This window comes from Canis lupus, chromosome X, assembly GCF_011100685.1.
Source record: "Canis lupus familiaris isolate Mischka breed German Shepherd chromosome X, alternate assembly UU_Cfam_GSD_1.0, whole genome shotgun sequence".
Taxonomy (NCBI): Eukaryota; Metazoa; Chordata; class Mammalia; order Carnivora; family Canidae; genus Canis; species Canis lupus.
In genome coordinates, this window is record NC_049260.1 from 60,360,133 (window position 1) to 60,386,319 (window position 26,187).

The 26,187-nt window shown below is 37.6% G+C and overlaps 1 protein-coding gene across 11 annotated transcripts in view; it reads left to right on the plus strand.

Annotated features, from left to right (window-relative positions):
• The window catches only part of ATP7A (ATPase copper transporting alpha), a 153,161-nt gene that overhangs the window by 13,829 nt on the left and 113,145 nt on the right, over positions 1-26,187 (plus strand). For 2 of the 11 annotated variants that reach the window (XM_038587769.1, XM_038587772.1), the window contains exon 2: positions 6,368-6,453. The exons of 5 other annotated variants lie outside the window; for them this stretch is intronic. The gene's annotated coding sequence lies outside the window, so the exon portion shown is untranslated. Of the gene's footprint in view, positions 1-6,367; positions 6,454-9,389; positions 9,425-26,187 lie in introns of all 11 variants that reach the window. 4 more of the 11 variants (XM_038587770.1, XM_038587773.1, XM_038587767.1 and 1 more) reach the window with 3 other exon arrangements.

Below are 26,187 nucleotides of genomic sequence, written 5' to 3' on the forward strand. Positions count from 1 at the left end.
AAATAAATTTAAAAAAAAGAAAATTAGTAAATGGTCAATGTAAAAACAAAATCTAGGCAATATTTTGATATCTGTCTTTACAGGGTTTTGTTTTTTTCTTTATAACATCACTACTTGATTTTATATATTACTTTGTTGGCTTACTGTCCATCTCCCACATGAGAATGTAAACTCCATGATGGTGTAAACTGTGTCTATGTTCTTCACTTGCTTTATCACCAGCATCTAGAATAGTACTTGAAATATAGTAGGAATTTAATAAATATTTGGTGACTGAATGAATGAAGAAAGTGATTATTACCCTAATTCTATCATCTAAGTAGTAGCTGTTGTTAAGATTATGATATAAATTCTTCCAAAAGTGGGGCACCTGGGTGGCTTACTCAGGTAAGCATCTGCCTTTGGCCCAGGTCTTGATCCCAGGGTCCTGGGATCGAGCACTGCATTGGGCTCCCTGCTCAGTGGGGAGTCTGCTTTTCCCTCTCCTTCTGCCTGCCACTCCTCCTACTTGTTCTTTCTCTCTCTCTCTCTCCTTCTCTGTAAAATAAATAAATTAAAAAATTGGCATTTCTGTGTTAAAAGGGCATGCATATTTTCAGGCTTTGATAAATATTGCCAAATTATCTTTTAGAAACCCTACAGGGTTTTAGTTTGTGTTCCCATCAGCAGTGCATCAGAATTAATTCACTCAAAACTATTTTTTTAAGATTGTTTTATTTAAGAGCAAGGGATAGAGCATTCAAGGGAGCACATGAGCAGGAGGAGAGGGAGAGGGAGACAAGCCGACTCTACTGAGTGAGGAGGCTGACACGGGGCTCGATCCCAGGACCCTGAGATTAGGACCTGAGCTGAAATCAAGAGTCCAATGCTTAACTGACTGAGCCACCCAGGTGCCCCAAAACTATTTTTATATTGCAGATTTTGTGTAAAAGACCTTGTAAAATATATCAAGTATTTCATTCAGTAATATATTGCTTTCCTAAGCAGAATACCAGGACCTGACTTAATTATCTATGAAAGACCTGGCATGAGTTCACTTGTTATTGTTGTTGAAGATAGGCATCACTTACCCCTATCACTGCCTGCATGGGGCAAAGACATCTTTTCTAGAGCTGAAAATGTAAATAGGAGATAAGTGTCTGTTGGCATCTTGATTTCCTAATTGGAACTCACTGTGCATTTCTTCATAAAAGTCAGTGCTAAAATACTATTAATATATAATCTAGCTTCATTATTGCCAAGAAACTTCTGAAGATCAATCTGTGAACCTAGCCAAGAAACTTCTGAAGATCAATATGTGAACCTAGCCATCATGTATAATGTTCTTTCTATGAGAAAACATGGTTCATCTTCAAAATCAACTGAGAAACAACTATTCAAGGAACCCATTTCTTGGTTAAAAGTAGCTTATTGAGGTATAATTTTACATACCATAAAATTCACCCATTGTCTATTAATAGTTCATTTATGCAGTTGTGCAATTATTATTGTAATTCAGCGTCAGGGTCAATTTTTGTTTTCTCAGTCCATCTTTTCTGTATGGTAAAGTCATCTTTGAAAGGCCTCTTCAGGGATCCCTGGGTGGCTCAGTGGTTTAGCACCTGCCTTCGGTGCAGGGTGTGATCCTGGAGACCCGGGATTGAGTACCACATCAGGCTCCCTGCATGGAGCCTGGTTCTCTCACTGCCTGCATCTCTGCCTCTCTCTCTCTCTCTCTGTGTGTGTCTCTCATGAATAAATAAATGAAATCTTTAAAAAAAAAGGCCTTTTCAAAAAAAAAATGAAAGGCCTCTTCATTGAAAGATGGTGGATGTTGGATTCTAAAATTATTTTCTAATCTAATGATCTGAGTCTCTCTCTTCAATTTGACATATGCATCTTAATAGCACAAAATGATTTTATTTTAATTGATTTTTTTCTTTTTCTTTTTTTTCTTTTTTTAGATTTTGAGAGAGTGCACATGTGCATGCATGTAAGCATGCAGGAGAGATAGGGTAGTAGCAGAGGGAGAGGGAGAAGCAAACTCCCCACAAGCAGGGAGCTGGATATGAAGTTTCATCTCAGGACTGTGAGATCATGACCTGAACTGAAGTCAGATGCTTAACCAACTGAGCCACCCAGGCACCCCACAAAATGGATTTTAAAAGCAGCAGGAAGGTCCTTTGCTATCTTTAGTAGTAAAATTTTAAGGGTTAGGCAGGCATGATACAGCCTAGATTCTGTTTGGTGTCCCATAGTAAGATCATTAGTCTTTTTTTTAAGGATTTTTATTTATTTGTTCATGAGACATACAGAAAGAGAGAGGCAGAGACATAGGCAAAGGCAGAGGGAGACACAAGCAGGCTCCATGCAGGGAGCCCGATGCAGGATCCAATCCTGGTACTCCAGGATCACATCCTGGGGCGAAAGCAGATACGCCTAACTGCTGAGCCACCCAGGCGTCCCAAGATCATTATTCTTGGTCCTTTCACATAAAAAAGTTCCACAGAATGAGTACAGTCATAGTTCCCAACAGAAACGTAGGTATTAAATGGAACAAAATGTGAGTAGTTCTCTTATGCTCCCCAATCCTGCTGGCAATGAAGTACGCAAGCTGGTGACATCTCCCAATCCACCTAGGAAGCTGGCTGCTACAGTCTACAAGCTAGGGCCACTGATTCTCAGTGAAGCACCCAGAGAAGGGGCCTTTGGTATATTCACTTAGTGCCCTACAACAGAGAACCCTGCACAGAAGCAGAGCAAGGACAGCCAGTATTTTAGGCAGGCCGGGCATAGCACAGTGGGAGCAAAGAACATGGCTTTATCATTGAGGTGCGGGATCACCAGGAAGGTCCTGCTTCCATCTCCTAGCATGCCAGTCAGCTCCTGACTTTTCATTTGTTCCCTGGAGTCCCAAACCCATACGAAGCCCCTTGCTAGGACTGCTGCTACCAAACACAGAAAACCCACTGTTTCCATGTTCTGTAAGTTGCACTCAAGGAACCCATTTTTAAATTGAAAAATAATAAATAAATAACCCATTTTAAATTCAGTAAATACTTATTGAGACCTGTCATATGTTTCAGAGAAATAGGCACTCAAAGGATATTTTTTTTCTTGATTCACTGTTAAGGCACCTAGTCAACACTTACTTTCAGGACAGTATAACCAGTTGCAGTTTTAACTTGGGGAGGAAACGTTGCTAGAATGTATGTGTTTGCACCAGGTAGGGGACCAGAGGGAGGGGATTCTATAGAACTTTGGGGACCAGAATCAAAAGAATAGCTACTCAGAAGAAACAGAAGGAAAAAACAGCTAGGGAATGATAAGGAAGTAGGAGAAATGGAAAGAATTGGAAAGTTTAATGTTTGTTTGGGGAGGGGGGGATACTGTTTGTGTGTCTTTTCAGAATGAGTGAAGTTGGACATTCATGTTAAATTGTATTTGTCACCAAAATGCCATGTGTGAATATTAGTATTTGCAAATACCTGTACAAAGCTGATCACTAGTGTTCTGTTTATAGTTGAGTACTTGAGAGCAGTGCTATACTGCTGCTATAGTATATGCAAAGAATCTCTTGAACCCACTCCCTATTTCAACTTTAATGACTGTTATCTTAGTTCAGGCCCTCATCTTTTGCCTGAACTGTTGTTTCTAGACAAAGAAACTGTTGTTTCTAGAGGAAAGAACATACTTTTGGGGAGTCTAAGAGATGTGACTTAGAATCAGACTCTATCATTCATTAGCTTCTTGGCATTAGGCAAAGAAGCTCTCATTATTCTGAACTTGAATTTCATATTCAAAAGGAGAGCAGTTTATTTTTTTCCATTTGTTTTTATTGAAGTTTGATTTGCCAACATATAGTATAATACCCAGTGCTCATCCCATCAAGTGCCCAAGGAGGACAGTTTAACATGGTTGTTAGGATTATAGTATTTTAAAATCCTTGGCATATAATAGTAACTCAGTAACTTTTAATTACTTTTCCCTTTTATTATCTTCCCCTTTACCCATATTTCTACCTACTATCAGCATCATCTTCCAGTTTTTAAATCTTTATTTGAAAAAAAATCATAAAAGTAGTATATGGAGTTAAATATGGCCACCCAACCACACATGTTTAGCTCTTGTCTGTCTCAAACTCCACTAATATGATATAGTAAACAAATTTTAAAAAATATTTTATTTATTCATGAGAGACACACAGAGAGAGGCAGAGACATAAGAAGAGGGAGGAGAAGCAGGCTCCACGCAGAGAGCCCGATGTACTCGATCCCGGGACTCTGGGATCATGCCTTGAGCCAAAGGCAGATGCTCAACCACTGAGCTACCCAGGCATCCCGATAGTAAAGACATTTTAAAAGGCTTAAACCCACAAGGACAAAGAGAACAGAAGAGTAACATCAGCAGACGAAAGGTTTAAACACATAAGTGGAACATAGGGAACAGAAGAGGGGGAATCTTGCCTGCAAAGGGAGATATCAATGAAAGTGAGGTCTTTTATCATATTACCCATGAGAGGTTCAGAATTTGGAGGTAAGTATTTATTACTGAAAGGTGAGGAGGAGACCCATGGCTGAAAATAAAGGAAATGTTTTAAAAATTGACAGAACAGGGACACCTAGGTGGCTCAGTGGTTGAGCGCCTGCCTTTGGCTCAAGGCAAGATCCTGGGATCCCAGGATTGAGTTCCACATCGGGCTCCCTGCAGGGAGCCTGCTTCTTTCTCTGCCTGTATCTCTGCCTCTCATGAATAAATAAATAAAATCTTTAAAAAAAATAACTGATAGAACAGGGTTGGACCCCTCAGGTCTCTTCTGTTTCCTGCTACACTAAGGTGATCCTCTTGCTTGTTTCCCCATCCTACCCTGGGGAATAATGTGGCTGTGAACAAGTTATTTAACCTATTTCTACCTTAGTTTTCCCATCTGTAAGATGGAGGCAATTATAGTATTTACCTCAAGATTGTTGTAAGGATTAAATGAGGTAATATGTGCAAAATACTGTTCATGGTAACCTCTTGATGAATGTTGAGAAAGGAGATGTGGTGCCCAGGGACTTACTAGTTGCCAAAGGCAGCTCTAGAATTTACATCATGGGGAACCCTGGGTGGCGCAGCGGTTTGGCGCCTGCCTTTGGCCCAGGGCGCGATCCTGGAGACCCGGGATCGAATCCCATGTCGGGCTCCCGGTGTATGGAGCCTGCTTCTCCCTCTGCCTATGTCTCTGCCTCTCTCTCTCTCTCTCTGTGACTATCATAAATAAAAAAAAATTAAAAATTAAAAAAAAAAAGAATTTACATCATGCCCCATGGTGATTAGCAGGCTTTAATACTTAGGGTGGAAGATGGGGTCAGAACAGAGGTTTTGACCCTGCAGAAAGCACCTTTCCCAGTCCCTCTCCTTTGCTTCCAACTCTTTTAGGGATGTCTTGAGCTGTAAGACTGGCTCCAATTGGATCATTAAGCTCTTATTATTATTTTACTCGGTTAATATTTATTGGGTGCCTGCTCTGTGCTGAGGACTACTCAGGCTACTGGAATGACAGGTCAATAATAATAGCATTTATTGAGTGCTTACTGTTTTGCTAAGTGCTTTATATATATAAAGTCTTATAATTCTCATTACAACCCTGTGGGAACAGATGTTGTTATCTCTGTTTTATAGATAAGGAAACTGAGGCACAGAACTTAAGTAACATGCCCAAGGACACATAGCAAGTGGCAGAGATAGGAATCAAACAGTCTGGCTCTCAAGTCTGTTTTTAAACATTATGCCTCCCTACTTTTATGGAGCTTACGTTTTGGAAGGGGAAGACAGATAGTAGATAATTAAAGTACATAGATATCAAGTAGTGATACACAGTATGGTAAAGTGTAAAACAAGAAGATTGTGATATTAAGAGACTGGCAGAGGGTAGCTTTTAATGGAGAGGTCAATGTTTATGAGTATCAAATAAGAGATGTGACAGTTCTCTAAGAATTGATTAGAGTATTGCTGTCTCTGCAGATTTGCAAAATGCCCTTTTTATGATTTGATTCCTAATGCTATAGGCACATTTTGACATTGCTAATAAAAAAACAATAGCAGTTCGGGATGCCTGGGTGGCTCAGGGGTTGAGCATCTGCCTTCTGCTCAGGGCGTGATCCCGGGGTCCTGGGATCGAGTCCCACATCTGGCTCCCCACAGGGAGCCTGCTTCTCCCTCTGCCTATGTCTCTGCCTTTCTCTCTGTGTCTCTCATGAATAAATAAATGAAATCTTAAAAAAACCCCAAAACCCAGTTCATGTGCACTGATGGCTTACTGTATATGAAGGACTGTACTAAGCAATTTGCATAGATTGTTTCATTTTATTCTTACAGCAATGTTTTAATAATTTTTATTTTTCAGCTGTGGAAAACTGAAGCTTAAAGAGACAAATTAACAGGTCCAGGGCTTTAAATTCAGCAAATGACAGAGCCAGGATTCAAACCAAGGTAGACTGATTCTGGAACACGTGCTCTTAAATACTTATATTTTATAGATTTGTCCAAGGTAACTCTTTTTTATAAACAATAATAGCAAAAAAAAACCACCCTACAATTAATAGCTAACTTTTATAGAGATTCAAAGTATTCTAAGCATTACTAGGTCTTCACAGTATCAGTGAACTTACCTATATCATGAAACCTCAAGATGAGAAAAGCAGCACATTTGAGTGAACAAGTTTCTAGTGCTATGATTTTATCACCCCAAGTTGGAAATTTCATTCATATGAACTAAAATGCGTAAGTTACTTCAGCACAAAGCCAGAGCCAGGATTTGACATGAGGTCATTTGATTTTAGATTAGAGCTGTTATCTACTCCATTGCAAAGTAAAATTACATGTAGCTTATCTTTGTTCAATGTATTGTGGGAAACCAATGTAGTGAAATTACATTCAACAATCCCCAAGGAATGTTTGTTAAATTATTTGTAATTCTTAAAACTTAAAAAATTTTAAACATAAAAGCTGAAGAGAGAGTTATTCTTCAGAGATTTAGAGGTAGTACAGGGGAATGGTCTACAGTTAGAGCTCTGGGATTGGATTGTCTGGTAGCTTCTACTCATCTTCACTCCTTGATTTACTGACTCAAGTATGACCTTGAACAGGCAACTTTGCCCTCCAAGCCTCAGCTCTTTTTATTGTGAAGGAAGCGGGGATGCCCGGGTGGTTGAGCATCTGCCTTTGGCTCAGGCTCAGGCTCAGGGCGTGATCCCGGAGTTCCAGGATCGAGTCCCACATTGGTCTCCCTGCGAGGAGCCTGCCTCTCCCTCTGCCTGTGTCTCTGCCTCTCTCTCTCCCTGTGTCTCTCATGAATGAATAAATAAAATCTTTTTTTTTTAAAAGAAAGAAGCGTAGTATACTATCTGCCTTATGAGTATGAGGACTAAAAGAGACAACTTTTCTACATGGCTCATTTTGTCTGGCTATTTTTCATCTTGGAAAAGAATCTTCATTCATCTTTCATGGATCCAAAGTGAACCTTTGGCTCTGTTGCATTGGTTTCAGTACTGCTTGAAGTGTTTTAACAAATATGTATGAGCTTTGGAACATAGACATCCCTGACATATTGTTGCTTGGTTGCAGTTTTTCCTTTTTATTATGGTAAAGTTATATTATTATGGTAACAAAATTTTACCATTTTAACCATTTTCTAAGTGTCAGGTTAGTGGCATTAAGTAAATTCATGTTGTTATGCAACCATCATCACCATCTGTCTCTTGAACTTTTCTAGTATTCCCAGACTGAAACTCTGTACCCATTAAACAATATTAGTGGCAGTTTTTGTTTATTTGTTCTCAGCCTTTGTGACTGAGGCTGCTAATTAGGAGAACTGTTACTCCATACAAAAAGACATGAACAAAGAAATGTGATTAGAAATCTATATTATCCTAAAAGCACAATCCATACATGAAAAAATGGTTATTTGGACTTTATTAAAATTAAAATTTTTTGTCATATGAAAGAAAATGCAAAGACAAGTCACAGATGGGGAGAAAATATTTGCAAATAACATTTCTGATGAAAAATTGTAGGTTTTAAAATTTAAAACCCTCAAATTTCAAAATTCAACAATTAGAAAATAACCCGATAATAAAATGGGCAAAAGCTCTGAATAGACACTTCATCTAGAAGACATACAAATAAGCAAATAAAGTAAATGCAAATTAGGCTGATGCAAATGAAAACCGTTAGAGAAATGTAAATTAAATCCACAGTGATGATTGTAACATGTACAATCTGATTCAGGATGTTGATAGTGGAGAAGGTTGATTGTACATGGGAGGGGAAGAGTATATGGGAAATCTTATACTTTCTGTTCAATTTTGCTGTGAACCTAACAGTGCTTTAAAAAATACTTTAAAACATTATAGTGAGATACCATTATACACCTATGTCAAAACAAAACAAAGCTGCAATACCAAGTGTTAGCAAGACAGAACAACTGGAACTTTCAGATATTGCTAGTGGGAATGAAAAATAGTACAGCTACTTTAGAAGAGAGTTTGCTAGTTTTTTAATGAAATTAAACATATATTTGCCATATGATTCAGCAATTCTTCTAGCTTTCTAAGTGAAATGAAACCTATGTTCATGTAAAAACCTATATCTGAATATTTAGAGCAGCATTATTAAGTATTAATCACTAAAATCTAGAAGCAACCCAGTTATTTCAACTGATGGATAAACAGGTTGTTCTATACCTATACTGTGAAATACTACCCCATGACAAAAGAGGAACTGCCTGTTGATTCATGCAATATCAGGTGAATCTTAGTATGTATTTAAGTGAAAGAAGCCAGATTCAAAAGGCTTATGTAGCCTTATGTGATTCCACTTATATGACAATCTGAAAAAGCCAAAGTATAAAGAAGAAAACAGATCAGTGGGTGCCAGGATTCAGGGAAGTGTTGGCTATAAAGGGATAGCATGAGGGAATTTTGGAAGTGGTTCTCACATCCTTCCCACCCCCAACCTCTGTTGCCAACTCTCACCAAAGTAACAGGCATGTAGTGAGGGTTAAATACATTCTGGTCTGTCAACTCTCATAAGTAGAAATAAAGGCAACTAATTATTCCCCTCCCCCGAAATCTGTATTATCAACTTGGTAGCATATAAAGTGCAATTCACCTAATGAAAGTAAATGCAACTTTATTAACTGTAATGTCATATGGAAAGTCATAGAAGTGCCTTTTTCATTTAAAAAATGGGGAATTCTATGTTAAAACCAAAAGCCTTCTCATTTCATTGGAATTTGCTGATCATATCAGATGAACTTTTACTACTGCTTGATCATTCAGTAAACCATATGGGTAAGTTAATGATAAATGTTATAAGCAAACTACTTGAGCTCCTCAGATTGTTACAGAAAAGCTTTTATCTTGCAGTACAGGCAGCCCAGGATGGAAGGTGCTAAAATAAGGTAAATGCTTTCCTTTTGTAAGTATCTTAAAGTTTAAATGTTAGAGGGAACAAGATATTTTTCCAGAGAATGTTTTCTTTTTTTCAAGTTTATTTAAATTCCAGTTAACATACTTTGTAATATTAGTTTCAGGTGTAGGGGGTTTAGTTATTCATCACTTAAATACAACAGCCAGTGCTCATCACAAATACCCTCCTTAATACCCATAACCCATTTAACTCATGCTCCCACTCACCTCCCCCTCCACTAACCCTCAGTTTGTTCTCTGTAGTTGAGTCTGTTTTCTGGTTTGGCTCTCTTTCTTTCCCATATGTTCATCTGTTTTGTTTCTTAAATTCCACGTATAAGTGAAATCCTATGGTATTTGTTTTTCTTATTTTGCTTAGCATAATACTCTCTGGCTCCATCCATGTCATTGAAATTTTCAAAAGGCTCATTCATTTTTAGTGCCTTTTAAAAAATATTAAAAAAAATTTAAGTAATCTCTACATCCAACATGAGGCTGGAAATCACAACCCCAAGGACAAGAGTTGCACTCTCTTCCTACTGAGCCAGCCAAGTGCCCCTATTTTAATATCGTTTTAAAAATAAATTTAAATCTTCTCATAAACATCAGGTATCATACAACTAACTCTTCCAGATCAGAGAGTGGCACTTTTTCTAAGTTCATTTTTTTTAAAAAAAGATTTTATTTATTTATTCATGAGAGACACAGAGAGAAACAGACACAGGTGGAGGGAGAAGCAGGCCCCATGCAGAGAGCCCGATGTGGGACTCGATCCTGGGACTCCAGGATCACGCGCTGAGCCGAAGGCAGACACCCAACTGGCAAGCCACCCAGGCATCCCTAAGCTCATTTTTTAAATCAAAGGTAATATGTATGTTCATAGTGATAAAATGTTACAATACAAAAGTGAAAAGTAAAATTTTCTGACTTCCCAGCCCCCTTCTCTAAGAAACTGTTAGCAGATTCTTGTATACTCCTCAAAAATTTTCAGTGCATTTTCAAGCCTATGTAATGCCTCTTTTTTTTTCTCTTTTGCACATGGGATCATACTCTGTATGATCATAATATAATATATATGCATATATAATATGTATATTACTATATATGTATGTACACACTATTTTGCAGTTTCCATCTTCCATTTAACATATCTTGTACATCTTATATCAAGAAATATTGACCTACCTTATTTTTTAAATGGTTGTATGATATTTCATTGTGTGAATATGCTGTATTTTATTTAAATTAATTCCTTTTTGATTAATATTTAGGTTTTCGGTTCTGTGTTATAATAATAAACTGCTTCAATGAATATTCTTGTGTGTATATATATATGTATACATATACGTGTATATATCTTTTTAAAAATATTTGATTTATTTATTCATGAGAGACACACAGAGAGAGGCAGAGAGAGAAGGAGGATCCGTGCAAGGAGCCCGATGCGGGAATTGATCCCAGGATCCCGGGATCACAATCTGAACCAAAGGCAGATGCTCAACTGCTGAGCCACCCAGGCGTCCCTATATCTTTTTTTAGAAAGATTTTATTTATTTATTCATGAGAGACACAGAGAGAGGCAGAGACATAGGCAGAGGGAGAGCAGGCTCTCTGCAGGGAGCCTAATGCGGGACTCGATCCCAAGACCCCAGGATCACAACCTGAGCCAAAGGCCGATGGTCAACCACTGAGCCACCCAGGTTTCCCTTCTTGTATATATATCTTTATGAGCATATCTTTTATATAAAATTACTAGAAGTGGAGTTGCTAGGTTATAGGGCATATACATTAAATATTTTGATAAATAGTGCCAAAATGGCCCCCAGAAAAGTTGTACAAATATATACTTCCAGTAACATATATAAAAGTGGTTAATAGTTTTTAAGACTTTTGATAACATACTGCCAACTTTTGTTCAGAAAGCTACCATTTGGGCAGCCCAGGTGGCTCAGCGGTTTAATGCTGCCTTCAGCCCAGGGCATTATCCTGGAGACCCAGGAGGATCGAGTCCCACGTTGGGCTCCCTGCATGGAGCCTGCTTCTCCCTCTGCCTGTGTTTCTGCGTCTCTCTCTGTGTCTCTCATGAATAAATAAATAAAATCTTTAAAAAAAAATAGAAAGCTACCATTTCATGCTCCCACTAACAGTGTAGGAGTGTGTCCATTTAACCACACTTACACCAGATGTTATTAAAATTCTTTTTAAGCTTTGTCAGTCTGTTATGTGAAAAATGATTATCTGCTTATTTTTATCTTCCATGATGAGTGAGACTTTATGACCATTTGTATTTTTTCATTTATGAGTTGCCTGCTTATTTCCACTGTGCATTTTTTCTTTTGGGTGCTCATCTTTTTGTTATAGATGTGTAAGAGATATTTGTATACTAAAGATATTAATCACTTGCCTATCATATATATTGCTAGTCCATTTTTATAATTTGTTATTTATCTTTTATCTGTGCTTTTTTCCCTATGCAGAAGGTTTTATTTTTTATGTCCTTGCCTTTGGTATCATGCTTAAAAAAGGCTTTCTCTATCACAACATTATACTAATTTTTGCTTATAATTTCTTTCAGTAGCTTTTGTATTTCACATTTAAATTTGCAATGCATCTAAAATTTAGTTTAGATATATAACAGGAAACTAACTTTATTTTTTTCTAAAATGATTAACCACTTGTCCCAATGCTATTTGTTAAGTGAGCCACTGTTTCTTCACCTACTTGAAATGCTGTGTTGGGGTACCTGGCTGACTCAGTCCATGGAGCATGGGACTCTTGATCTCAGAGTTGTGAGTTTGAACCCTATATTGGGTGTAGAGATTACTTAAAAAATAAAATCCTAATAAAAAAAGGAAATGCTGTCTCTATTTTATATATAGTGATATATGGAAAGTCATATTTTAGTGTGTAAATATATACATATACATACTTTCCCCTTACCATTCTTTCACAATTTGTGCGTTCTTAGATGTTTATTCTTTATTCTTTCATATCAACCTTAGGATCATTGTGTCAGATTTTACTTACCTCAAAATCCCACTGATTCTCTTAAATGTATAGATTAATTTGGGTAGAATTAACTTGTTTTCACAATATCTTCATACGCATTAAGTTTATTACTAAGTCTTAAATTTTTTTTCAGGGAGATATTGAGGTGCTATATGAATAGGATTTTTTTAAAGGATTTTATTTATTCATTCATGAGAGACAGAGAGAGGCAGAGACACAGGCAGAGGGAAAAGCAGGCTCCATGCAGGGAGCCCGATGTGGGACTCAATCCCGGGTCTCCAGGATTACACCCTGGGCTGAAGGCAGCCCTAAACCACTGAGCAACCCGGGCTGCCCTACATGCTATTTTAAACTAAATATAAAATATCTTTATATGAGATACCTTAAAGATTATGAGAATAAATTATTATATTTCTCTGCTTATTAATTAAGCTTATTTTATTAAGAGAATTTGTTTCTCTGAGAACAATGTCAATTTATAAGTCCAAGGATTGGAAATGATGTGACAAGGTAGCAATCCAGGTCTTTCATTCAGCCTTTTGAGTAGGAAGAATGGTCAGAAAAGTGATTTATCAGTTTTACTGTTTTTAGGGAAGTTGAAATGAGCATAATATCTTGATTATCAAGGCAGCATAACTCTAAAGTTATTTTGCCCAAGGCAGATTTATTGCTGTTGCTTGTTCTTGAGTCTGAAAAAGAGATTCTCTGAACTCCAAACCACCGTATTATCTCCTAATGTCAAAATCTTCGTTTAACATGCAAGACTCTATAATTGCTTATTCAGAGCTTTTTTTTTTTTAAAGATTTTATTTATTCATGAAAGACACACAGAGAGAGGCAGAGACATAGGCAGAAGGAGAAGCAGGCTCCCTGTGGGGAGCCTGATGCGGGACTGGATCCCAGGACCCCAGGATCATGCCCTGAGCCGAAGGCAGATACTCAACCGCTAAGCCACCCAGGTGTCCCTATTCATAGGGTTTAGTGTAACTTATGTGTCTTATTCCTAATTTGATAGACTTTCTATATTACTAATTTTGGAGAAGATTCAATTAATTTGGTTATAGAAATTTTGCAAATTCCTTTGTCCCAAATTTATTCCTAAAGTCAGATTATTAGGAGATGCTGTGTGTTTTCCTAGTTATTCCAAAGATTCCAATCAGGCAGTTTAGAAACTGGTTTGTTCATCTTTCTCTTGAGGCTTTGTATAATTTCCTGATTACAGGTGGATTTTCCTAGGTTTTTAAAACTAATTGTAGTGAGATTTTTTTTATTGCTGCTGTTTATTTTAAACTCCCCTTCTGTGACTAAGGAAATTATATCTCAGTTTTTCTTTTCACTTCTCTTTCCAATTTAAGATTACAGAATCATATTCTGCTCATTGTTTTCATGCCCAGCACTAAAAGAATTCCTTTCTGTAGGTTTTCTATCAGTCTGCTCATATTCCTCTTTTCCTCATTTCCTTTATTTTTTGCAATCTCTTTTTTTTGGTCATCCTTAACCTTTGCTTGTTTTTAAAAATAAGAACTGTATGTGACTTTCTTCCTCTTTTGTATTTGAAAAAAAAGCTATCTGCAAATGTCTAAGCTCTAGGAAAAAAAATATATGCATCCATTTCCAGCAAAGAAAATATGTTTGGAAATTTTAGTCTTTTATTTATTATATTTTTCTGAATACTAAAGTATTACATGCTTATTTTCATGAAATTATAATAATAATATGGAAGTATATAAAGTAAAAAAAAGTCACCCCTTCAAAGGGTAATTATTTTTAATAGTTTGTATCTTTCTAAACTTTTTTCTATTCATTGATACGCTTTCATCATTTTCAGTTGAATCAAGACAGATTTAGCTCATTCTTTAACAGCTGTGTAGTCTTCTATAGTATGAATGCATCACAGTTTATCTATTTCTGTATTGACAGACATTTAGAGAGTCTCCAAGTTTTGACCGTTTTAACTACTTATCCTATAGCCTTCTACATCTGTATATTTTGTAGTTTAGATTCTTTTGTGTACAATTGCTGGGTCATATCTTGATAGGTATTGCAAAATTGCCCTCCAAAAAAGGCCATAATGATTTGCACTTCACTGACAGTATGGTAGAATATTTTTCTGCACCCTTGACCATATTGAATAGATACATTGGTCTTTCTTTTTTTATTTTATTTTATTTATTTACTTGAGAAAGAGCGAGAGTGCATGAGTGGGAGGGAGGAGGAGAGGGAGAGGGAGAAGCAGGCTCCCCGCTGAGCAGAACCTGGGGATCACGACCTGAGCCAAAGGCAGATGCTCAACCACTGAGCCACCCAGGTGCCCCTAGTAATGTTTTTTTATAAAATTAATAATACACTTGAAAAGTTTGGTCAAACCGAGTTGTTATTTTCAGCCTCACCAAACTTTTATTATTTACAGTTTTCTTATTCTTAATCAGTTATAGCGAATATAAAATAAATGCTTTTTCTACTTACTCTCTATAATGATTAAATACCGACAGTTGCTTTTATTTTTCATAGATATTTGATGTTTCTTCATCATGGTTTGTAGCACTGTTTTGTCTTATTTTTTTAAAAACACTTGCTTTTTTTTGCAGGTTTTATTTATTTATTCATGAGAGAGAGAGAAAAAGAGAGAGAAAGAGAGAGAGAGAGAGAGAGAAAGAGAGGCAGAGACATAGATAGAGATGCAGGCTACATGCAGGAAGCCCGATGTGGGACTCGATCCCGGGACTCCAGGATCACGCCCTGGACCAAAGGCAGGCGCTAAGCCGCTGAGCCACCCACGTGTCCCTGTTTTGTCTTAGAACTAAAATTGTAAGGTGGATTTTTCCTTATGAAGAAAGTGATGTCATTGCAAGCAGTCTGTTATTTACCTACAGATTGTATCTGACAAGCTTGAGTTAGATCATTATTTTGACAGGGGGGAAAATCATACCAAACAGTCTTCTTAGAATCTGAGTGAGTGCTACAGCAATACCATATTATACTATAATATGGTTGAAAAGTATCTGACACATTTCATTGTCAGATAGTTGAATCCTACTACCCTCTACTTTTCTGGGATAACAATGGTGTTGTCTGAGGCAATGAAAATTTTTATCTGTACTAAAAACATGTTTTTCCCTCTAGTCTGTTATTGACATTGCAGCAGATGCTCAGCCCCTGGTGGAAAGGCACCTAGTAACTTGAGGACTATTTCTCAGTTTGGTTAGAACCTGTCCTTACCTGTGTACATTGAAAGATATCAGTACTTCTCAAGCATTTTCCCCACCCTACCCCCAAACCTTTGGCTGGTTTTATTTTATGCATTTTGCAAACACTGCCTTATTTATTCATTTGAGGCTATTGTTAGGTCTGGACTTCAGCCTGAATTGTCTATATAAGGGTGAATAAGCCTGAGTGTTAGCTCCCTTAATTTTAAAAGGAGACTATCACTCTATTTTATGGAAGAATTGAGAAATTCATGTATATGATGGTTTTGTCAACTATTCAGTGTTACAAGAAATTGAAACATCTATATTGTTATTATAAGGACAGCTCTTTTGTAGCAAGGCAATAATTAGCCCAGGAGTCACAAAAATGACCAACAAGACACATTAACTTTTCTCAATTTGAATGTTCTATTTTGTTCTTTATTTGACCTTATTAATATGTCTTAAGTATTGACTCCTAATCTTTTGGGAATGGTCAACTTATGTTTTGAAAACGTGCTTGTCTACTCCAGCAGTTTCATCTAGAATATTTATCCTCTATTTATATAATGACAATTGTCTGATGGAAGAGATTAGGTACTTGGTATTTTGAAAATAGGTTAAAGTGTGAGATCAATTTTCATTTTAAAGGCTTACACAATTTTTTAAAGATTTATTTATTTATTCATGAGGGACACAGAGGCAGAGACATAGGCGGAGGGAGAAGCAGGCTCCTTGCAGGGAACCCGATGTGGGACTTGATCCCAGAACTCCAGGATCACGCCCTTAGCCAAAGGCAGACGCTCAACCACTGAGCCACCCAGGTGTCCCATAAAGGCTTACACAATTTAAACGAAAGAGGTGCCCTGGGTGGCGCAGCGGTTTGGCGCCTGCCTTTGGCTCAGGGCGCGATCCTGGAGACCCGGGATCGAATCCCACGTGGGGCTCCCGGTGCATGGAGCCTGCTTCTCCCTCTGCCTGTGTCTCTGCCTCTCTCTCTCTCTCTCTCTCAATCTGTGTGTGACTATCGTAAATAAATAAAAAAAAATTTAAAAAAAAAAAAAGAAAAAAAAGAAAGAGGTGCCATTATATAAGACAATAGAGAAGTTAATGTTTTCCCTTTTTGTTTGCAATTTAGAGTTGGTAGTAATTTTATCTTGCTGTTTTTTTGTTGTAAGTAAGCTGTAGGCTTGAACTCATGACCTCAGGATCAACAGTTGCATGCTCTGTAGACTAAGCAACCAAGTGCCCCTAGAGGTGATAGTGATTTTAAATAAAAGCAAATGGGTAGGAAACAATTAAATAGATTTGGAAATATTATATAGATACCTTGAAGGCAGCTGGTTTAATGTTTGCACAGCTAGAAATCATCAGTTTGTTTAACAACATCGAGATTGTTTTTATAAAATGGTATAATAGGGGGATTTGGGCTGTTTATATGTTTATCATTAGTCTCACATTGAATTATTTCAAATTTAGTAACACTTCTCTTAATTTCTGCACATTCCCTTTATTTTTCTTCTTTATTTCCCCCTAAAATAAGCTGGCTTTTTAGAAATGTTTTTTCCTCAGCTTTATTGAGGTATGATTGACAAATAAGAATTATATATATTTAAAGTGTGTAATATGATGTTTTGATATACCTATACATTGTGATTACCACAGTCAAGCTAATTAATCATCACCCCACAGTTACCTTTTTTGTTTTTTGAGAACAATTAAGATCTCTCTTAGCAAATTTCAAGTATACAATATTTTTAGTCATAGTTACCATGCTGTAAATCTCCAGATATTAATCCTATATAACTGAAACTTTCTACCTTTTAAAAAGAGTTTTTATTCAAATTCCAGTTGGTTAACATACAGTGTAATATTAATTTCAGCTGTACAATATAGATTCAACACTTATATATAACACCCAGCGCTCATTACAAAAAGTGCCCTTCTTAATCCCTGTCACCTGTTTAACCCATCCCTTCACCTAGTTCCGCTCTGGTAAGCATCAGTTTTTCTCTAGTACCCACTATTTTAAATTTTGTTTAAAGAAATGTTGCCCTTTTATGTAAAGTGCCCTTTTTAAAAAAAGATTTATTCATTTAGAGTGGGAAATATCAGAAAGGGAGACAGACCATGAGAGACTCCTAACTCTGGGAAACGAACAAGGGGTAGTGGAAGGGGAGGTGGGGTTGGGGTGACTAGGTGAGGGGCACTGAGGGGGGGCACTTGATGGGATGAGCACTGGGTGTTATACTATATGTTGGTAAATAGAACTCCAATAAAAAATATATACAAAAAAAGTCTGTTCCTTTTTTTAAAGATTTTATTTATTTATTCATGAGAGACACACAGAGAGAGAGGCAGAGACATAGGCAGAGGGAGAAGCAGGCTCCATGCAGAGACCCCGACGCTGGACTCAATCCCGGGTCTCCAGGATCACGCCCTGGGCTGAAGGCAGCGCTAAACCGCTGAGCCACCCAGACTGCCCCTCTTTTTTTGTTTCTTAAATTCACATATGAGTGAAATCATTTGTCTTTATCTGACTTATTTCACTTAGAATAATACTCTCTAGCTCCATCCATGTCATTGCAAATGGCAAGATTTCATTTTTTTATGGCTGAATAATATCAGGGAGCCTGATGTGGTACTCAAACCCAGGTCTCCAGGATCACGCCCTGAGCCGAAGGCAGAAGCTCAACCACTCAGCCACCCAGGCGTCCCTATTTTTAAGTTTTTGAGAAACCTCCATACTGTTTTCCAGATTGGCTGCATTGTTTGCATTTCCGCCAAAAGTTTCTCCACATCCTTGCCAACTCCTGTTGTTTCTTGTGTTAATTTTAGCCATTCTGACTGGTGTGAGGTGATATCAAATTGTAGTTTTGATTTCTATTTCCCTGATAATGAGTGAGAAACTTTGTACCGTTGATCAACACTTCTTCATCTCCTCCACTGCACCCCCCTCCAGGCCCTGGTCATCACCCTTCTAGTCTCTACTTATGAGTTTGACATTTTTTAGATTCCACATATAAGTGAGATCATGCAGTTTTTCTCTGTGTCTGGCTTATTTTACTTAGCATAATGCCTACCAAGTTCATTCATTTATTTTCCTTTTAAAAATTCTTACAATAAAAGAATTTAGGTCAACAGAGTATAGAAAGCCCTGTAAGATAAGTGTGTGTCTACTACACAGCCTAAGAAGTTAAACATTACATATATAGTTGAAATTCCTCTTTGTGCTCTAGTTGCATCCCTTCCTCCCTCCCCAAACTTCTGAATTTGACATTTGTTATTCCCATGCACATTTTTATATTTTGACTAACATTACTACATATGTATGCATACAGAAACAATATATGGTATTGTTTTATGTTTCTAGACTTTTGTGTCCTTGTGAAAATTTTTATTGCCTCAACTATGTTAATTAGATTTATCCACGCTGCTGCTTATACTTCTAGTTTCTCAAGCTCAAGAGTGGATTTCTTTTTTTTAAAGATTTATTTATTTTTGAGAGCGAGCAGGTGTGAGCGGGGTTAGGGGCAGGGGGAGAGGGAGAAATAATTTCAGGCAGACTCCCTGTTGAGTACAGAGCCCCATGCAGAGCTCTGTTTCAAGACCCGGAGATCATGACTTGAGCAGAGATCAAGTCAGATACCCAACTGACTGAGCCACCCAGACACCCCTGTGAATGGATTTCTTGTTTTTTAAGGATGTTTAGTGGTATCCCTGGCCACTGCCCACTAGATGCCAGTAGCATCTCCTCCTATTCCCCAGTTGTGATAACCAAAAGTGTCTCCAGACTTTGCCAGATGTCCTTTTCGTGGTAAAATCTCCCCTTCTCCCAGCAAGAACCATGTTTTAGTTCATTATTTTAACTACTGTATCATTCTCCATTATATATATATTTTCCACCACCTATTTTTCCATTTTCTAGTTGACAGACATTTCCAAAGTTTTAACTATTAGGAACACTATTGCAATGAGCATTCTTGTTCATGTTTCCTCTGCACATGTGTGGGGTGATATGCTTAGGAGTGAAAATGTTAAGTTGTAGTATATGCATATCTTCAACTCTACCAGATATCACCAAACAGGTTCCCTAATGGTTGTACTAATTTACATTCTCCAGCAGCTGAATAGGAAAGATCTTGTTGCTTCACATCCTCACTGACACTTGGTATTGCCAGATTTTGAAATTTTTATCTACGTGATGGATGTAAATGATATTCATTGTGGTTTTAATTTGCATTTACTTAATTACAATTTATTAATGCAGAAACCATTCCAAAATTATGAAGGCTAATTATTTTAGGGGGCTTAAAAATGATATTTGAGCTTCTGTGATCAGCTTTAAGAAGTGGTTTTGAGCAGACTCCATATATATGTATCATGTTTGTATTCAACTCATTCAGTTTCTGTTTCTAAAACCAGAGATGATGATCTAGTCATAATGCTGTTCTTCCTCTTAGAAAATGTTTCTAATGGTGATTACCATGTGTGTTTAGGGAGTGGCTCAAAATATTTTAATAACCAGAAGTTATTTCCCTCAGTGTTGTTGGATGCTGTTGTTCTAAGAGTTACTTCATTCCTAATAGCCGCATGTCAGATTTGTTCTTTGATATTGTGATCTCCCAGAAGCCTACGTGTTTTTCCATACCATATGAAATTGTTTATGTTCCTACTCTGTTTTCTGAGTCATTTTGCTAAGTACAGTAGGAGGTTATAAAATATGTTCCTGACTTTGTACCTATCATTGAGACATTTAAAATTCAAAAGGGGGACGTAGCATATGTGACAAAATCAATTAGTTATACATATAGGAGTAGTATGAGGGAGATGGAATTCTTCTGAGCTTTTGTGTGTAAAGGACAATTTGAGTAGAATTTTGAAGAGAAAATGCAGGTGAATTATGAAGGCAGGAGGAAATACATATTTTCATAGATGATTTAACATGTTTGAATTAGGATTTAGGCAGAAATGTGGCTATATTAATGTAATTTTCATTTGTGCTCAGAAATTCTCTCTTCAATACATACTTCCAGGTGAATTATCCAGTTACTTTATTTTTTTTAAGATTTTAGTTATTTATTCATGAGAGACACAGAGAGAGAGGCAGAGACATAGGCAGAGGGAGAAGCAGGCTCCCTGCACGGAGCCCGAGGTGGGACTTGACTCCAGGACCCTAGGGCCCCAGGATCACGACCTGAACCAAAGGCAAACACCCAACCACTGAGCCACCCAGGTGTCCCTATCCAGTTACGTTAAAAGTGCCTTTCTATTTAAGTTTCTCTCAGTTCCTCAGTAAGCCTGAGAGATGCTCCAGTACTTTGGTCTGGGACATACCCTATTAGAAAACCGTATTTCAGTATTACATTTCTAAATAACCAGATAAACTAGCTTTCATCTGATGAATGTATTATAGTCTAAAAGTTTGTTACCAATTCTGTTTGAACTTGACATTTTCCCATAAAACAATTTAGTTTTGGTAGTATGCCTAGATCAACCTTCAAAAGCCCCATTTGACCCATAACATATCTGAGTTACATAGTACTAAGTCTAAGTGTTCTGTCCTAGAGGCAGGCATCCATGTGCTACAAGAGGAAAGAGAAAGGGTCTCCTTTATAAGGCAGAGGACTGACACTAGACAACATTTTGATAGGATCATTTGTTTTAGATGTTACTCTGCTTCCCTTTTTATACCCATTACTGCTAGGGAGAGTGACCCTCTCCCTAGCCCCTGATGCCTTTATGTTGGCCTTAAGTACCTCACCTTTGGACGTTTCACCTGGGCCCATGAATTCCCTTCATCTGAGGTATCATTTGTTCACAATTACCTGCTTTTCCTGTCCCATCTGGGCTTCATAGTTATTAGGGGATATAATTCTAGCTATGAGTCTCTTAAACTATCAAAGAGGAGTTTGTATTTTATTTTATTTTTTAAGATTTTATTTATTTATTCATGAGAGACACACACAGAGAGAGAGACATAGGCAGAGAGAGAAGTAGGTTCCATGCATGGAGCCCAATGTGGGACTCGATCCTGGGACTCCAGAATCAGGCCCTGGGCTGAAGGCAGATGCCCAACCGATGAGCGTCCAGGCATCCGTGGAGTTTGTGTTTTAAAAAGAGGATAGAGTGTCTCTTAAGATAAGTGACCTGGATTCTTTAAAAAGTCAGTCCATGGGGGACTAGGGATAGGAGAGGGGCAGTTTTAGATTAAATGAGACTAAAACAAACACAACCAAATTCAGTGTGTGAACTTTGTCTGGATCTTGATTTGGGAAAAATAAAAGTTATAAAAGATGCTCTTGGGACATTTGGGAAAACATAAATAGAGAATTTGTATTCAATGATGTACAATCATTAATTTTCTTAGCTTTGATAAAGTATTGTGGTTATGCGAGAGTTCTTTTTCTTTGGAAATGCATGCTGGAGTATTATGATTTCTGAAATTTACATTCAAATAGTTTAGAAAAATAAGACAAATATAGCAAAATGTTAACCATTGTTGAATTTATGCAGAGGATATGCAGGTAGATGTTCATTGTACTATTACAGCTTTTTTGTATGGTTGAAATTTTTTATAATAAAAGTTTGGGGAAAAGGGAATATATGCATTAATATAACTTTTAAATCTTGAATAATCATAATAGTAAATTCAGGCAATGTGGAAAATTTTTTTCATCTACAGTAGCTAGTTATAGCTCCTCTAAACTAATTCAGATCTCCTACTTCCCTTATTTCACTTATCATTTATTCAAAGGTTCAGATTTTATCTTATTGGCAGCAGCTGCTCTGGCTAGAGAAAGGCAGACAGAGTTTCATAAGGCAGTGACAACTTATATTTACATGTAGATTTGTAAATCATAGATATCAGAATGTGAAAATCTTTGGCAGTGTGCTTCATTAGAGATCATGATTTTTCTTATTTTTTTCTTTTTTTTAATGTGTATTGTTGTTTTATATTTTTATAAATTTATTTTTTTATTGGTGTTCAATTTGCCATCATATAGAATAACATCCAGTGCTCATCCCATCAAGTGCCCCCCTCAGTGCACGTCACCCAGTCACCCCCACCCCCCGCCCACCTCCCCTTCCACCACCCCTAGTTTGTTTCCCAGAGTTAGGAGTCTCTCATGTTTTATTTATTTATTTATGATAGGCATACAGTGAGAGAGAGAGAGAGAGGCAGAGACACAGGCAGAGGGAGAAGCAGGCTCCATGCACCGGGAGCCCGACGTGGGATTCGATCCCGGGTCTCCAGGATCGGCGCCCTGGGCCAAAGGCAGGCGCCAAACCGCTGCGCCACCCAGGGATCCCAAGTCTCTCATGTTCTGTCTCCCTTTCTGATATTTCCCACTCATTTTTTCTCCTTTCCCCTTTATTCCTTTTCACTATTTTTTATATTCCCAAAATGAGTGAGACCATATAATGTTTGTCCTTCCCCTATTGACTTATTTCACTCAGCATAATACCCTCCAGTTCCATCCACATCGAAGCAAATGGTGGGTATTTATCGTTTCTAATGGCTGAGTAATATTCCATTGTATCCATAAACCACATCTTCTTTATCCATTCATCTTTTGATGGACACTGAGGCTCCTTCCACAGTTTGGCTATTGTGGACATTGCTGCTATAAACATCAGGGTGCAGGTGTCCCGGCGTTTCATTGCATCTGCATCTTTGGGGTAAATCCCCAACAGTGCAATTGCTGGGTCGTAGGGCAGATCTATTTTTAACTCTTTGAGGAACTTCCACACAGTTTTCCAGAGTGGCTGCACCAGTTCACATTCACACCAACAGTGCAGGAGGGTTCCCCTTTCTCCACATCCTCTCCAACATTTGTTGTTTTTGGTCTTGTTAATTTTCCTCATTCTCACTGGTGTGAGGTGGTATCTCATTGTGGTTTTGATTTTTTTTTTTACCTTGAATACAGACTTCTTCAGGTCATTAAAAATTAGGCAAAATGTATTCCTTTATATTGAATAAATATTGTAAGTCCATGTAAAAATAGATAATAATTTAATACTGGTTTCATAAGAAGTAGTAGTGGACACAACTGAATTGTTACCTATCACATTTGTAATAGCTTTAGCCATAACTTACTTTATTTATTTATTTATTTATTTATTTATTTATTTATTTATTTATTTTATGATAGTCACAGAGAGAGAGAGAGAGAGGCAGAGACATAGGCAGAGGGAGAAGCAGGCTCCATGCACTGGGAGCCCAATGTGGGATTCGATCCCAGGTCTCCAGGATTGCGCCCTGGGCCAAAGGCAGGCGCCAAACTGCTGCGCCACCCAGGGATCCCTAGCCATAACTTTAAAAGTGAATAACATGGGGGTGCCTGGCTGGCTTAGTCAGTAGAGCATGTGACTCTTGATCAGGGTTGAGTTTGAGCCCCACATTGGGTGTAGAGATTACAAAAAGAAAAATAAACTTAAAAAAATAAAAGTAAATAACACAAGGCTTCCAGTTGTGGAATGAGTAAGTGATAGTGATGAAAGATATAGTATAGGGAATACAGTCGATGGTATTGAATAGTGTTGTATGGTGACAGATGGTAGCTGCACTTGTGGTGAGCATAGCATAATACATAGACCTGTTGAATCACTATATTGTATACCGGAAGTTAATGTAACATTGTATGTTAACTATACTTCAATAAAAATAAATATAAAGAATAAAATAACACAAGTAGACTAATTTATGAATCAATTTCCGATAAGTCATACCATATAATTATTCCATAATTAATGCTAGTTGAATGAAATTAAGACAGAATGGTGAGCTTAGTGATGAATTTTTCTTTCAGCTTTTCTTTTTTAGAAAACAGATTTATTTATTTATCTTTAGAGGGAAAGCATACAAGTGGGGGGATGGAGAGAGGGACAGGGAAGGTAAGAGAATCTCAAGCAGACTCCTTGCTGAGTGTGGAGCCCGAAGCAGGGCTTGATCTCATGACCCTGAGATCATGACCTGAGCTGAATCAACAGTCAGTTGCTTAACGAACTGAGCCACCCAGGTACCCCTCTTTCAGCTTTTCTAAGTTTTTACATTTTAAAAATGAATATATAGAAAATAGTATGAATGAAGGTTCCTCAAAAAATTAAAAATGGGACTACCATGTTATCCAGCATTTCCTTTTTTTTAAATAATAAATTTATTTTTTATTGGTGTTCAATTTGCCAACATACAGAATAACACCCAGTGCTCATCACATCAAGTGCCCCCCTCAGTGCCTGTCACCCATTCACCCCTACCTCCCGCCCACCTCCCCTTCCACCACCCCTAGTTCGTTTCCCAGAGTTAGGAGTCTTCGTGTTCTGTCTCCCTTTCTGATATTTCCTACCCATTTCTTCTCCCTTCCCTTCTATTCTCTTTCACTATTATTTGTATTCCCCAAATGAATGAGACCATATAATGTTTGTCCTCCGATTGACTTATTTCACTTAGCATAATACCCTCCAGTTCCATCCACATCGAAGCAAATGGTGGGTATTTGTCGTTTCTAATGGCTGAGTAATATTCCATTGTATACATAAACCACATCTTCTTTATCCATTCATCTTTCGATGGACACTGAGGCTCCTTCCACAGTTTGGCTATTGTGGACATTGCTGCTATAAACATCAGGGTGCAGGTGTCCCGGCGTTTCTTTGCATCTGCATCTTTGGGGTAAATCCCCAGCAGTGCAATTGCTGGGTCGTAGGGCAGGTCTATTCTTAACTCTTTGAGAAACCTCCACACAGTCTTCCAGAGTGGCTGCACCAGTTCACATTCCCACCAACAGTGTAAGAGGGTTCCCTTTTCTCGGCATCCTCTCCATCATTTGTGGTTTCCTGCCTTGTTAATGTTCACTATTCTCACTGGCGTGAGGTGGTATCTCATTGTGGTTTTGATTTGTATTTCCCTGATGGCAAGTGATGCAGAGCATTTTCTCATGTGCATGTTGGCCATGTCTATGTCTTCCTCTGTGAGATTTCTCTTCATGTCTTTTGCCCATTTCATGATTGGATTGTTTGTTTCTTTGGTGTTGAGTTTAAGAAGTTCTTTATACATCTTGGAAACTAGCCCTTTATCTGATAGGTAATTTGCAAATATCTTCTCCCATTCTGTAGGTTGTCTTTTAGTTTTGTATCCAGCATTTCCATTTCTGGGTATTTATAAAAAAAATGAAATCACTGTCTGAAAGATGTCTGCACCCATATTCATTGCAGCACTATTTACAATAGCTAAGGCATGGAAACAACCTAAGTGTCTTTCGATGGATAAACGGTCAAAGAAAATGTGGTGTATATGTACATACATTATTCAGCCATTAAAAAGAAGGAAATTCTGTCACTTGTAACAATATGGATTGAGGGCATTATGCTAAATGAAGTATGTCAGAGAAAGGCAAATTAGTATGTAAACTCATTTATATGTATAATCTGAAAAAAGCAAACTCCTACAGAACAGATTGTTGAGTTTTCAGAGGTGAGTGTTGGAGATGGGTGAAATGGGTGAAGGTGGTCGAAAGATATAAATGTTCAGTTATAAGATAAATAAGTTCTGGGTATAT